This window comes from Balaenoptera musculus, chromosome 18 (genome assembly GCF_009873245.2).
Source record: "Balaenoptera musculus isolate JJ_BM4_2016_0621 chromosome 18, mBalMus1.pri.v3, whole genome shotgun sequence".
Lineage (NCBI taxonomy): Eukaryota > Metazoa > Chordata > Mammalia > Artiodactyla > Balaenopteridae > Balaenoptera > Balaenoptera musculus.
The window spans coordinates 16,817,758-16,830,731 of NC_045802.1; the positions used below are offsets into that span (position 1 = coordinate 16,817,758).

Genomic DNA, 12,974 nt, shown 5'->3' on the forward strand with positions numbered 1-12,974 from the left:
TCTGTGTCTTTATTCCCGTCTTGCCCCTAGGTTCTTCATGACCATTTTGTTTTTGTTTTTTAGTTTCCATATATATGTGTTAGCATACGGTATTTGTTTTTCTCTTTCTGACTTACTTCACTCATATGACAGACTCTAGGTCCATCCACCTCACTACAAATAACTCAATTTCGTTCCTTTTTATGGCTGAGTAATATTCCTTTGTATGTATGTGCCACATCTTCTTTATCCATTCGTCTGTCGATGGGCATTTAGGTTGCTTCTATGACCTGCCTATTGTAAATAGTGCTGCAATGAACATTGGGGTGCATGTGTCTTTTTGAATTATGGTTTTCTCAGGGTATATGCCCAGTAGTGGGATTGCTGGGTCATATGGTAATTCTATTTTTAGTTTTTTAAGGAACCTCCATACTGTTCTCCATAGTGGCTGTATCAATTTACACTCCCACCAACAGTGCAAGAAGGTTCCCTTTTCTCCACACCCTCTCCTGCATTTATTGTTTGTAGATTTTTTGATGATGGCCATTCTGACCGGTGTGAGATGATATCTCATTGTAGTTTTGATTTGCATTTCTCTAATGATTAATGATGTTGAGCATTCTTTCATGTGTTTGTTGGCAATCTGTTTATCTTCTTTGGAGAAATGTCTGTTTAGGTCTTCTGCCCATTTTTGGACTGTGTTGTTCGTTTTTTTGATATTGAGCTGCATGAGCTGCTTGTAAATTTTGGAGATTAATCCTTTGTCAGTTGCTTCATTTGCAAATATTTTCTCCCATTCTGAGGGTTGTCTTTTCGTCTTGGTTATGGTTTCCTTTGCTGTGCAAAAGCTTTTAAGTTTCATTAGGTCCCATTTGTTTATTTTTGTTTTTATTTCCATTTCCCTAGGAGATGGGTCAAAAAGGATCTTGCTGTGATTGATGTCATAGAGTGTTCTGCCTATGTTTTTCTCTAAGAGTTGGATAGTGTCTGGCCTTACATTTAGGTCTTTAATCCATTTTGAGTTTATTTTTGTGTATGGTGTTAGGGAGTGTTCTAATTTCATTCTTTTACATGTAGCTGTCCAGTTTTCCCAGCACCACTTATTGAAGAGGCTGCATTCCTATACACTAATGATGAAAAATCTGAAAGTGAAATTAAGAAAACACTCCCATTTACCATTGCAACAAAAAGAATAAAATACCTAGGAATAAACCTACCTAAGGAGACAGAAGACCTGTATGCAGAAAATTATGACACTGATGAAAGAAATTAAAGGTGATACAAATAGATGGAGAGATATACCATGTTCTTGGATTGGAAGAATCAACAGTGTAAAAATGACTATACTACCCAAAGCAATCTACAGATTCAATGCAATCCCTATCAAACTACCACTGGCATTTTTCACAGAACTAGAACAAAAAATTGTACAATGTGTATAGAAACACAAAAGACCTGGAATAGCCAAAGCAATCTTGAGAAAGAATAATGGAGCTGGAGAAATCAGGCTCCCTGACTTCAGACTATACTACAAAGCTGCAGTAATCAAGAGAGTATGGTACTGGCACAAAAACAGAAATACAGATCATTGGGTTTGTTTTTGTAGGTCGTTTTTCTTCCCTTCCTCTTTTGTTCTCTTCTCTTGTGTTTCCTGCCTAGAGAAGTTCCTTTAGCATTTGTTGTAAAACTGGTTTGGTGGTGCTGAATTCTCTTAGCTTTTGCTTGTCTGTAAAGGTTTGGTTTCTTTGCTGAATCTGAATGAGAGCCTTGCTGGGTAGAGTAGTCTTGGTTGCAGGTTTTTCCCTTTCATCACTTAAAATATATCATGCCACTCCCTTCTGGCCTGCAGAATTTCTGCTGAAAAATCAACTGATAACCTTATGGGGATTCCCTTGTATTTATTGCTTTTCCTTTGCTGCTTTTAATATTTTTTCTTTGTATTTCATTTTTGTTACTTTGATTAATATGGGTCTTGGCGTTTTCCTCCTTGGGTTTATCTTGTATGGGACTCTGCACTTCCTAGACTTGGGTGACTATTTCCTTTCCCATGTTAGGGAAGTTTTCAACTATAATTTCTTCAACTATTTTCTCAGACCCTTTCTTTTTCTCTTCTTCTTCTGGGACCCCTATAAGTCAAATGTTGTGCATTTAGTGTTGTCCCAGAGGTCTCAGAAACTGTCCTCTTTTTTTTTCATTCTTTATTCTGTTCCATGGCAGAGATTTCCACCATTCTGTCTTCTAGGTCACTTATCCATTCTTCTGCCTCAGTTATTCTGCTGTTGATTCCTTCTTGTGCATTTTTCATTTCAGTTATTGTATTGTTCATCTCTGTTTGTTTGTTCTTTAGTTCTTCTAGGTCTCTGTTAAATGTTTCTTGTTTCTTCTTGATCTGCACCTCCATTCTTTTTCTGAAATCTTGGATCATCTTTACTATCATTACTCTGAATTCTTTTGCAGGTAGATTGCCTTCTCTTCATTTAGTAGTTCTTGTAGGTTTTTATCTTGCTCCTTTGTCTGCAACATATTTCTTTGTCTTTTCATTTTGTCAGACTTACTGTGTCTGTGGTCATCTTTCCACAGGCTGCAGGATCGTAATTCCTTGTTTCTGGTGTCTGACCCCTGGTGGGTGAGGCTGGTTCAGAGGCTTTGCCATTATCCCCTTGACAGGGGGTTTGATTGGTGGTGTGGTGACCAGAGCCTGCCCTGGATATTGAGCGGGGCCTCCCCTTTGCTCTGTGGTTGTCACTGCTCTGTCAGGGGTGGGGTCTGTTCCCTAGTTGTTGGAGTAGAGGCCCTCAGATCTTGTTTCTTAGCTCTGTTTCTGATCTGTGGTGTGAGGCAGGTGGGACTGGAGCACACCCACTGGGAGACAAGCCACTGAGTATGCCTGCTCTGGAGCTGTTCACCTGTGAATGTGCTCTGTTGTGCCCCCTTTTGCCCATTGTGCGGACTCACAAAGTACACTGTTGTTGGCACTGCTCTCAGTCTGCCCTTAACTGTGGGTATGCTGGCAACTGGCCTTGGTGACTCTCAGGTGTTTTCACCAGGTCACTGTCACAGATACACTGAGGTCAGGTCCCAGGACTGCAGTAGTCATGCACCTGGACCTGCTGTGGGAGCTATAGAGGCAGCTCAGATTCTGGCCTGGACCAACCCCCACATGTATGTGCCCACAAAGCCCACAGCTGCTGAAGCCAGACCCATCCCAGCTGCAGGAGCACTTGTTGTCCTTTCAAATGTTTCACAGGCGCTGAATTTAGGAAGCTGCCAGCAGAGATGTAACTCTGTGGTTCGCGCAGCCTTGAAGAGCGATTTCAGCTCTTCTTCCTTAGTCACACGGCCCCTGGGGCTCAGGTGTGGTTTCAGCCCCAGCTGTGCATACGTTCTTCCCACTGGAGTCCGCTCCAGAGGCTGCCGGAGCACATGAGCCTATCAGGCAGGAAGGAGCCGAGGCAGTGATTGGGGCGAGCAGGCTGCCTAGGTGGGAGGGTGCTAGGGTAGGGACTGGAAAATGCAAGCCCATCAGGTGGCAATCAGGGTGAGCGGGTCACCCAGGCTTGCAGGGGGGCTGCAGGAGAGGCGATGGCAGGGGCGTGTGAGCTGGCTCTGGTGGAGCCCTCCCTAGTGCCCGTGGAGGCAGGGGCTGGTGTGTGAGGAGAGAGGGTGTGATGGTGGCCCTGCCCTTTGTATGTCACTCAACCATGGTGCTTCTCGTTTGTGGTGGTCCGGGCTTCCTCCACGAGCATTCCCAGTTGCGGAGCTCCTCACTCCTGTCCCCACAGGCTGTCTCCTCACAGCAAACAATGGTTTCCCCCCCGGGTCTGCTCTCAAAACCCTATGTTCCACCACCCAGCCCCCATGTGTACCGGCGGACACCTGTCTCAGGCTGGGGCATGCAGGACTGTGGCATGGACCATCTGTGTAGGTCTCACTCTGTCCTGCCTGTCACAGACCAGTTGCTGGGCCCTCATCCAAGCCCCTGAGGCTCCCTTCTGTCCCAGCTGATCTCCCAGGTGGTGAGGGGGCTTCCCCAGATGCAGGAATCTCTCCTCACCTTCAGCTCCCTGCCAGGGGTGCAGGTTGCATCCTGTTTCCTCTCCTCTTCCTTTTACCTTATTTCTTTCATCCTACCCGGTTATGTGGGGATCTTTCTTGTCCTTTTAGGTGTCTGAGGTCCTCTGCTAGTGTTCAGCAAGTGCTCTGTGAGAATTGTTCCATTTGTAGATGTATTCTTGATGTGTTTGTAGGGAGAGATGAACTCCATGTCCTCCTACTCTCCCTCCATCTTGGAAAGCTCCCCCCACCTCTCTTTTTTTTTTCTTTTTTCTTTTGTCCTGCCTGGTTATGTGGAGGTTTTCTTGGACTTTTGGAAGTGTGAGGTCTTCTGCCAGCGTTCAGTAGATGTTCTGTGTGAATCATTCCACTTGTAGGTGTTTTCTGATGTATTTGTGGGAGGAGGTAAGCTCCACATCCTCCTCTTCTGCGATCTTGATTCCTCCCTCCAAAGTCTTACAGTTTTCAATGTATATATCATTGATCTTCTTGGATAAATTTATTCCTATGTATTTTATTCTTTTGATGCAATTGTAAATGGTGTTTTTTAAAATTTCTTTTTCTGATAGTTTGCTATTAGTGTATAGAAACAAAACATTTTTAATATACTGATTTTTGTATCCTGCAACTTCACTGAATTTATTAGTTCAAATAGTTTTCTAGCACAGGCTTTTGGATTTTCTCTATATAATAGCATTTCATCTGCAAATAGTGACAGTTTTACTCCTTTTTTTAAAAAAACACAACATGATTATATTTTAATACAAAACCAAAATACAAAACACCATAGTATATTGATGGCAATAAAATATGGCATTTCATTTGCACTGCATGACAAATGGTTAACATCCTCAGTCATAAATGAGTTCTTAGAATACTTCCGTCTTTCTGACTTGTATGGCTTTTATAACTTTTTCTTGCCTAACTGCCCTGGCTAGAACTTGCAATACTACACTGAATAAAAGTGGTGAGAGTTGGAATCCTTATCTTGTTTCTGATCATAAAGGTAAAGCTTTCAGCTTTTCACCACTGAGTACGATGTTAGCTGTCGGCTTGTCATATGTGGCTTTTATCATGTTGAGGTATGTTCCGTGTATACCCAATATGTTGAAAGTTTTTTTCATAAATGAGTGTTGAATTTTGTCAAATGCTTTTTCTGCATCTATTGAGATAAGATTATGATTTTTATCTTTCATTTTGATAATGTGGTGTATCACACCAGTTGATTTGCAGATGTCAAACCATCCTTGCATCCATGGAATAAATCCCACTTGAACATGATGTACAATCCTTTTAATGTATTGTTGAATTAGTTTGCTAATATTTTGTTTTGGATTTTTGCATCTATGTTCATCAGGGATATTGACCTGTAGTTTTCTTTTCTTATGGCATCCTTGTCTGGATTTGGTTTCAGGATAATGCTGACCTTGTAAAATGAGTTTGGAAGTGTTCCCTCCTCTTCTGGTTTTTTTTGATAGAGTTTGGGAAGGATTGGCATTAATTTTTTCTTTAAAAGTTTGGTAGAATTCACTAGTGAAGCCATCTGACCCTGGAGTTTTGTTGGGAGACTACTGATTACTAATTCAGTCTCATTACTAGTAATCAGTCTGTTCAGATTTTCTATTTGTTCAGTGATTCAGTCTTTGTAGGTTGTATGTTCCTAGGAATTTATCCATTTCTTCTAGGCTGTTCAATTTGTTCGTACCTAATTGTTCATAGTTGTCTTTTATGATCCTTTGTATTTATGTGTTATCCATTTTAATCTTTCCTCTTTCATTTCTGACTTGAGTCCTCTCCTTTTCTTGATGAGTCTAGCTAAAGGTCTGTCAATTTTGTTATCTTCTCAAAGAACTGGCTCTTAGTTTTGTTGATCTTTTCTATTTTTTGTCTCTATTTCATTTATTTCCACTGTGATCTGTTATCTCCATCCTTTCACTAAATTTGAGCTTCTTTGTTCTTTTTCTAGTCACTTGACGTATAGAGATAGGTTGAGATCTTTTTTGTTTCTTGATGTAGGCATTTATCACTATGAACTCCCCTCTATAGCAAGAACTTCTCTTGTTATATCCCATAAGTTTGGTATGCTGCATTTCCATTTTTATTTGTCTCAAAGTATTTGTTTGTTTTTTAATTTCTTCTTTGACCCATTGGTTGTTCAGTAGCATGTTGTTTAGTCTTCATATACTTGTGAATTGTCCAGTTTTCTTCTTGTAATTAACTTCAAGTTTCTTAACATTGTGGTTGGAAAAGACAGTTGATGTATTTTTAAACTTATTAAGACTTGTTTTGTGGCCTAACATATGATCTATCCTGGAGAACTGAATGATCGATCTATTGGTGAATGTGGAGTATTAAAGTCCTCTATTAATACTGTATTGTTGTCTATTTCTTTAGTATTTGCTTTATATATTTATGTGCTCCTATGTTGGGTGCATAGCTATTTTCAAATGTTATATCCTTTCGTTTGATTAATCCCTTTATCATTACAAAATGACCTTTTCTCTAATTAGTCTTTTTCTTAAAGTCTATTTTGTCTGATATAAGTATACCTACCCCAGCTTTCTTTTGTTTTTTATTTGCATGGAATATCTTTTTCCATCCCTTCACTTTCAAACTATGTGTATTCCTACATCTGAAGTATCTTGTAGGCAGCATATAGATGTATCTTGTTTTTTTAATCTACTTAGCCACTTTATGTCTTTTGATTGGAACATTTAGTTCATTTACATTTAAAGTGATTATTAATAGGTATGTACTTATTGCCATTCTGTTCATTGTTTTCTGGCTGTTTTGTAATTCCTCTACTCCTTCTTTTCTTGCTCTCTTCCTTTGTAATTTGATTATTTTCTGCATTAGCATGCTTAGATTACCTTCTCTTTATATTTTGTGTATATACTATGAGTTTTTGCTTTGGGGTACCATGAGGCTTACAAAAAACAAGTTATATTTATAACAGTCTATTTTAAATTGATAATTTAAGTTTGAAAGCATTCTAAAGCTCTACATTTTCACATTCTGATGTCACAGTTTACACCTTTTTAATCTTGTGTATCCATTAGCAAATTATTGTAGTTACATTTATTTTTACCACTTTTGTCTTTTAACTGTTATGCTAGGTTTATAAGTGATTAACCCATCACCTTTACATTAGATTATACTGAATTTTACTATAAATTTACCTTTACCAGTAAGATTTATACTTTCATGTTTTTCTGTTACTAATTAGCATCCTTTTGTTTCAGCTTTAAAAAGTACCTTTAATATTTCTTGTAAGGCCAGTCTTGTGATGTTTAACTCCTTTAGCTTTTGATCATCTGAAAAACCGTTTATCTCTCCTGTAATTCTCCCCCCTCCCCAGTTTTATTGAGATATAATTGACATACATTACTATATATGTTTAAGGTGTATAGCAAAATGATTTGACTTAAACATCAACTCAGTTCTGAAGGACAGCTTTGCTCAGTAGCATACTCTTGGTTTGCAGTTTTTTCTTTCAGCACTTTAAAAATATGCTACTTCCTTCTGGCCTGCAAAGTTTCTCCTGAAAAAATCTGCTGATAGTCTTATGAGGGTTCCCTTGTATGTAAATTGTTTTCCTCTTGCTGATTTTAAGATTCTCTCCTTGTATTTAAATTTGACACTTTAACTACATGTAATATGTCTTAGTGTGGGTCTCTTTGGGTTTATCTTATTTGGAATTCTCTGGATTCTTGGATCTGGATGTCTGTTTCTTTCCCCAGGATAGGAATATTTTCAGCTATTATTTAAAATGAGTTTCCTGCCTGTTTCTCTCTCTCTCCTCTTTCTGGGACCCTTATAATGCAAATGTTGGTCTGCTTGATGGTGTCCCTTAATCCATCTTTTTTTTTTTCTTTCTCTGATTTGATGAATTCCAGTACCTTGTCTTCAAGTTTACTAATCCTTTCTTTTGCTTCCTCTAGTCTGTTGTTAAACCCCTCTAGTATATTTTTCACATCAGTTATTATATTCTTCAGCTCTGTGACTTCCATTGGTACTTTCTTATATTTTCTCTCTTTTGCTGAAGTTCTCACTTTGTTCATCCAATGTTCTCCTGAACTCATGAGCATCTTTAGGACCATTATTTTGAACTCTTCATCAGGTAAATTACTTATCCGTATTTCACTAAGGTTTTTTTCTGAGATTTTACCTTGTTCTTCCATTTGGAATATATTCTTCTGTTTCTTTGACTTTCCATGTTGGTATGTATGCACTACAGAAATCAGCCACCTCTCCCAGTATGAAGTAGTGGCCTCATGTAATAGATAAAATTATTGTTCAACCCTGCCCTAGTTGGTTCTCTCTCAAACCTTTGTGTTTGTTTAAGCAGCCTACTTTATTCTTAGTGGCTCCAAGAAGGGAGGGTGTTCCTAGATCTGTCAGTGTCCTAGAGAGGAGAATGTGTCTTCTCCCTCTGTGCTGAGCCTTGGGGTGATAGCCAGTTAAGAACTGTTTCTTTGTTTGCAACTGTCCCATTGAACCTGTGAACACAAGCCTCACTGGCCGCAAGAGCCAGTCTGTCAAAGGATGTGTCCTCAGGGTGGCAGCCACAAAAGCTGGGTCACCAGATATTTACACAAGCTCCTTTCTCAGAGACACTGGCGACTTGGGGCTGGGAAGATGGAAAGCATGAAAATGATACTTGCCAGCTTCCTTGGTCTCTGGAGAGAACTGTAGTCATCCTCTATGTGTGTGTTAGTTAGAAAGAAGCCTGGCCTACAGGCCACAGCTATGAAGGTAGGAGGCTTCATGTATAGAAGGATTGGGACTTTCAAGTCCGTTGCTTCTCTGCTGTACCCTGGGGTGAGGTGGTTAAGAAGTCTTCTCTATTTGTTACAATCCTGTGGGACCTGTGAGTGTAAGCCCTGCTGTCCACCAGAGCCAGGTGATCAAGGGGTGTCCCCTGGGTGGCAGCTGCAAAAAGCAGGGTATAAGAGGAGTACACAAGCTCCTTTCTGGGAGATACCAGCGGCTTGGAGCAAGGGAGACTGTAAAGATGGCACCTGCTCGCCTCTGTTTTTGAGAGTGTTTCAGTAAGTCCCTGGATATGTATTAAATTAGATGCCTGCCCTTCGGGCTGAAGCTTTAAAATAAGCAAGTTGGCCTCTTTAACAGAAAGACTGGGTACGTTTTAGTTGGCTGCCTCTGCTCTGGGCCGTGGGGTGAGTGATTCTACCTAAGCCCTTCAAAAACTGTTTCCCAGATCACTATCAATCACCTTCTGGGTCTCAAGGAAACAAGCCCCAATGGCTTTCAAAGCTAGATGTTCTCAAAGTTAGAGGTAATTGTCTCTCAGGTGCAGGCCTTAAAAGTTGGGGTTCAAACCCTTTGCTCCTCAGGGAGAGGCTTGGAGTTGTGAGAGCCCTCCAGATTGTGGGTCACCATGCCAGGGTTCATGGTGATACTGTGTCTCACCCTCTCCTGCCTAATTTGTAGGAATTGCTCAGATAGTTTTAGAAGAAACTGTTCCATATCTAGCTGTAGACTTGGTGTGAGAAGAAGTGAGTTCAGGATCCTCCTATGTCACCCTCCTGAACTGGAATGCTGGGGTTCTTTTTCGAACGGTTAGTAGAAAGAGAGGAGGACTTATGGGAAAAAAGGCAAGATTCACTCTAAAAGTAATCAAAGCCTGGGTACATTTTGTCAAATCAGTGACATTTCTAGGTTGGAAGTTCGAAAATTTTCAAAGAGATTCTAAGCCACATAGGATGGTGGTTTAAGCAAATCTTTGCTGGACAGTTATTTGTCCATTCTTTTCCTCTCTGCCATTATGGAATTGTAAGGCTTTCTGAAGAATTATCAGAGCAACATACTAATTCCATTCCTCATAGAATGAAAGACAGAATATAAAGAAGAGTACTTATTCTCCAGAATTGGCAAAATGACAACTATCCACCTGGACTGTCTTCCTGCCAACAGTTATATAGCTTCCCCCCGCTGCCTCCCCGCCACACCTCTCTGAATGACCTTTCTAAATACAAACCTGACCATGTTTCTTGGCAGAAGAGACTAACTAGCAAGCTCTACAAGACCCTGTCTACTCCTTCAGGCCTTGTGTCTTTCTGGAATTGCAACCTCTATGATCCAGCCATTTGGAACTGCCATCATTCCCCAACAAACCAGATTGGCTTATATCTCCACGACTGACTTCATGCTGCTCCTGATGCCTGTCTGCCTAGAGACACCTGCTCATCTTCAGAGACCAAGCCTAATGTGATGCTGTGAAGCCTTATCTGACCACTTACTCTCCTTTGTTAACAAAATGCACTCATTTCTCTTGGGCATATAACTAGGAGTGGAATTGCTGGGGCACAGGGTGAGCAATTTTTAGTTTTAGTAGGTACTTCCAAACAAATTTCCAAACTGATTGCATCAAAATGTGTAATTCTACCAGGAATTTATAAGTATTCCAGTTGCTTCACATCCTTGCCAACATTTATTGTTAGCATTCTTTTTAATTTTAATCGTTCTGATAGGTAACAGTGTTTCATCATGCTATTAATTGGCATTTGCCAGATAACTAATGATATTATCTTTTTATTGGCCGTTTGAATACCCTCTTTAGTGAAGCACCTGCTCTTTGTATATATTTTGGATTCTTTTCGTGGATGTATGTATTGTAAATATCATTATCCAGTCTGTGGCTTGCCATCTTACTCTCTTTTTTGGTGTCTTTTGATGAACAGAAGTTCTTATTTTTTAATAAAGTTATTTACCTTTTTTTTTTCTTTTAAGACTACTAATATTTGCTATTCCACCCGGCAGCCATTCTGAACCAGAGGGTGGAGGACAGAATGAAAAGAAGCTTGGATCCCTGAGGACTGTGGGCTGCCATACATAGGAGAGAGAAGTAAGCATCTATTGTTATTAAGCCTCTATTTTTTTTAAGCCTCTGTCTTTCTCAGTTGAACCTGAGCTTACATATCACCACAACAAACAAGAAACATTCTGCACAGAAGTACACTTACATATTTAAAGGAACTGGCTTTAACTGTAAAATTTTTACTTGGTGCTGTAAGGTATTTAGGAGCTGGGTCGATTGACCTCTAGCACCCATACTTATATAAGTATTTTAAAAAATACTCATATTTGCACATAACAGGCACTCAAATTCATACTGAATAAATACATGTGAGATAAAAATACATATCTGCTAAGATCGCTTATGATCAAGGGAATTTTAAGGTGCTTATATATGTATAAATATACATATATAAATCATAAATATCAACAGTTATTATGTGGCTTTGATGGAAAAAAATGAGGACTTTAGTATTACTGGAGAGCAGTAGCAATATCTAACAATGAAAAAGTTTTAAGTCAAGAAGTATTTGAGGGGCTGCCTCAGGGACCAGCTTTGTTTAACATCAGTATCAGCTCTTGGGAAAATGTGGCAAGCATCACAGAAGATACTAAATGGAGGGACTGTGAACACCTAGAACTGCTAGGACACAATCAGACTACTGATCTGATATATATTAAAAAGCTATCCATTTAAGAAGGAACAGGAGAGAAAATCAAGGTCATAGACCTCAGGATTAGGAGCTGAGGCTGACAGATCAAATGACAGAATCTGTAAAACTGAAAAGACGACTCAGAAAAAGAACAAACAAACATATCTTGCCCAAATACAAAGCTTTCTCTTTGTATAACTTCTGAATGTTCCCTGAATATTTATTTTTCAGTATGATTTATGAATTACCCTGCCATTGGCTGTAAAACACGAGGTAGACTGATTTTTATATCAACAAAGGATCATCAGAATTTAAGTATCACTGATTTAAGGAATTTCAAAAGAGAAATATTCCTTGCCACAGTTCCATGAGCAGATCCTAAAAGTAGCTGACTGAAATGATTAACAGCAGCTTAAGCAAGAGTCCCATTTTTGAAATTAGAATGAAAAAGAGTGAAGAAAGCATACATGAACTATGTGGGACATGATCAAAAGAAACAATATCCTCACTTTGGGAGTCCCAGAGGAGAAGGGATAAAGGGACAGAAACCTTATTCAAAGAAATATTGGCTGAAAACTTCCCAAATCTGGGGAGAGATACAGCCATCCAGGTATGGGAAGCTTAGAGATCCCACCCAAAGAGATCCTCACTGAGACACATTATAATCAATCTCTCAGAAATCAAAGTCAGAAAGAAAATCACATACAGGGAATTCTGATAAGGCTTTACATTTTTCAGCAGAAACCTTACAGGCCAGGAGACAGACAGTGGGATGATACATTCAAAGCACATAAACAGAAAACAGAATACAGGAGGAGATTAACCAAGATGGCGGAGTAGAAGGACGTGCTCTCACTCCCTCTTGCGAGAGCACCAGAATCACCACTGGCTGCTGGACAATCATTGACAGGAAGACCCTGGACTTCACCAAGGAGGATACCCCGCGTCCAAGGACAGAGGAGAAGCCACAGTGAGATGGTAGGAGGGGCGCAATCAGAGTAAAATCAAATCCCATAACTGCTGGGTGGGTGACTCACAGACTGGCGAACACTTATACCACAGAATTCCACCCACTGGAGTGAAGGTTCTGAGCCCCACGTCAGGCTTCCCAACCTGGGGGTCCGGCAACGGGAGGAGGAATTCCTAGAGAATCAGACTTTGAAGCCTAGAGGGAATGGATTGCAGGACTTTGACAGGACTGGGGGAAACAGAGACCCCACTCTTGGAGGGCACACACAAAGTAATGTGTGCATCGGGACCCAGGGGAAGGAGCAGTGACCCTGGGGGAGACTGAACCGGACCTACCTGCTGGTGTTGGGGGGTCTCCTGCAGAGGCGAGTGGTGGCTCTGTTTCACCGTGGGGATAAGGACACTGGCAGCAGAGGCTCTGGGAAGTTCTCCTTGGCGTGAGCCCTCCCAGAGTCTGCCATTGACCCCACCAAAGAGCACCGGTAGGCTCCAGTGTTGGGT

The 12,974-nt window shown here is 40.4% G+C and overlaps 1 protein-coding gene and 1 long non-coding RNA gene across 6 annotated transcripts in view; one reads left to right on the forward strand and one right to left on the reverse strand.

The window, feature by feature from the left end:
* The window catches only part of LOC118884263, a 124,310-nt gene that overhangs the window by 58,543 nt on the left and 52,793 nt on the right, over positions 1 to 12,974 (forward strand). For 2 of the 4 annotated variants that reach the window (XR_005017244.1, XR_005017243.1), the window contains exons 4-6: positions 8,644 to 8,787; positions 10,054 to 10,366; positions 10,816 to 10,900. This is a non-coding gene — a long non-coding RNA (uncharacterized LOC118884263). Of the gene's footprint in view, positions 1 to 8,643; positions 8,788 to 10,053; positions 10,367 to 10,815; positions 10,901 to 12,242; positions 12,342 to 12,974 lie in introns of those variants that run through there. The other 2 variants (XR_005017242.1, XR_005017245.1) reach the window with 2 other exon arrangements.
* Positions 1 to 12,974, reverse strand: part of FAM124A (family with sequence similarity 124 member A) — a 114,179-nt gene that overhangs the window by 14,115 nt on the left and 87,090 nt on the right. The window lies entirely within an intron of this gene.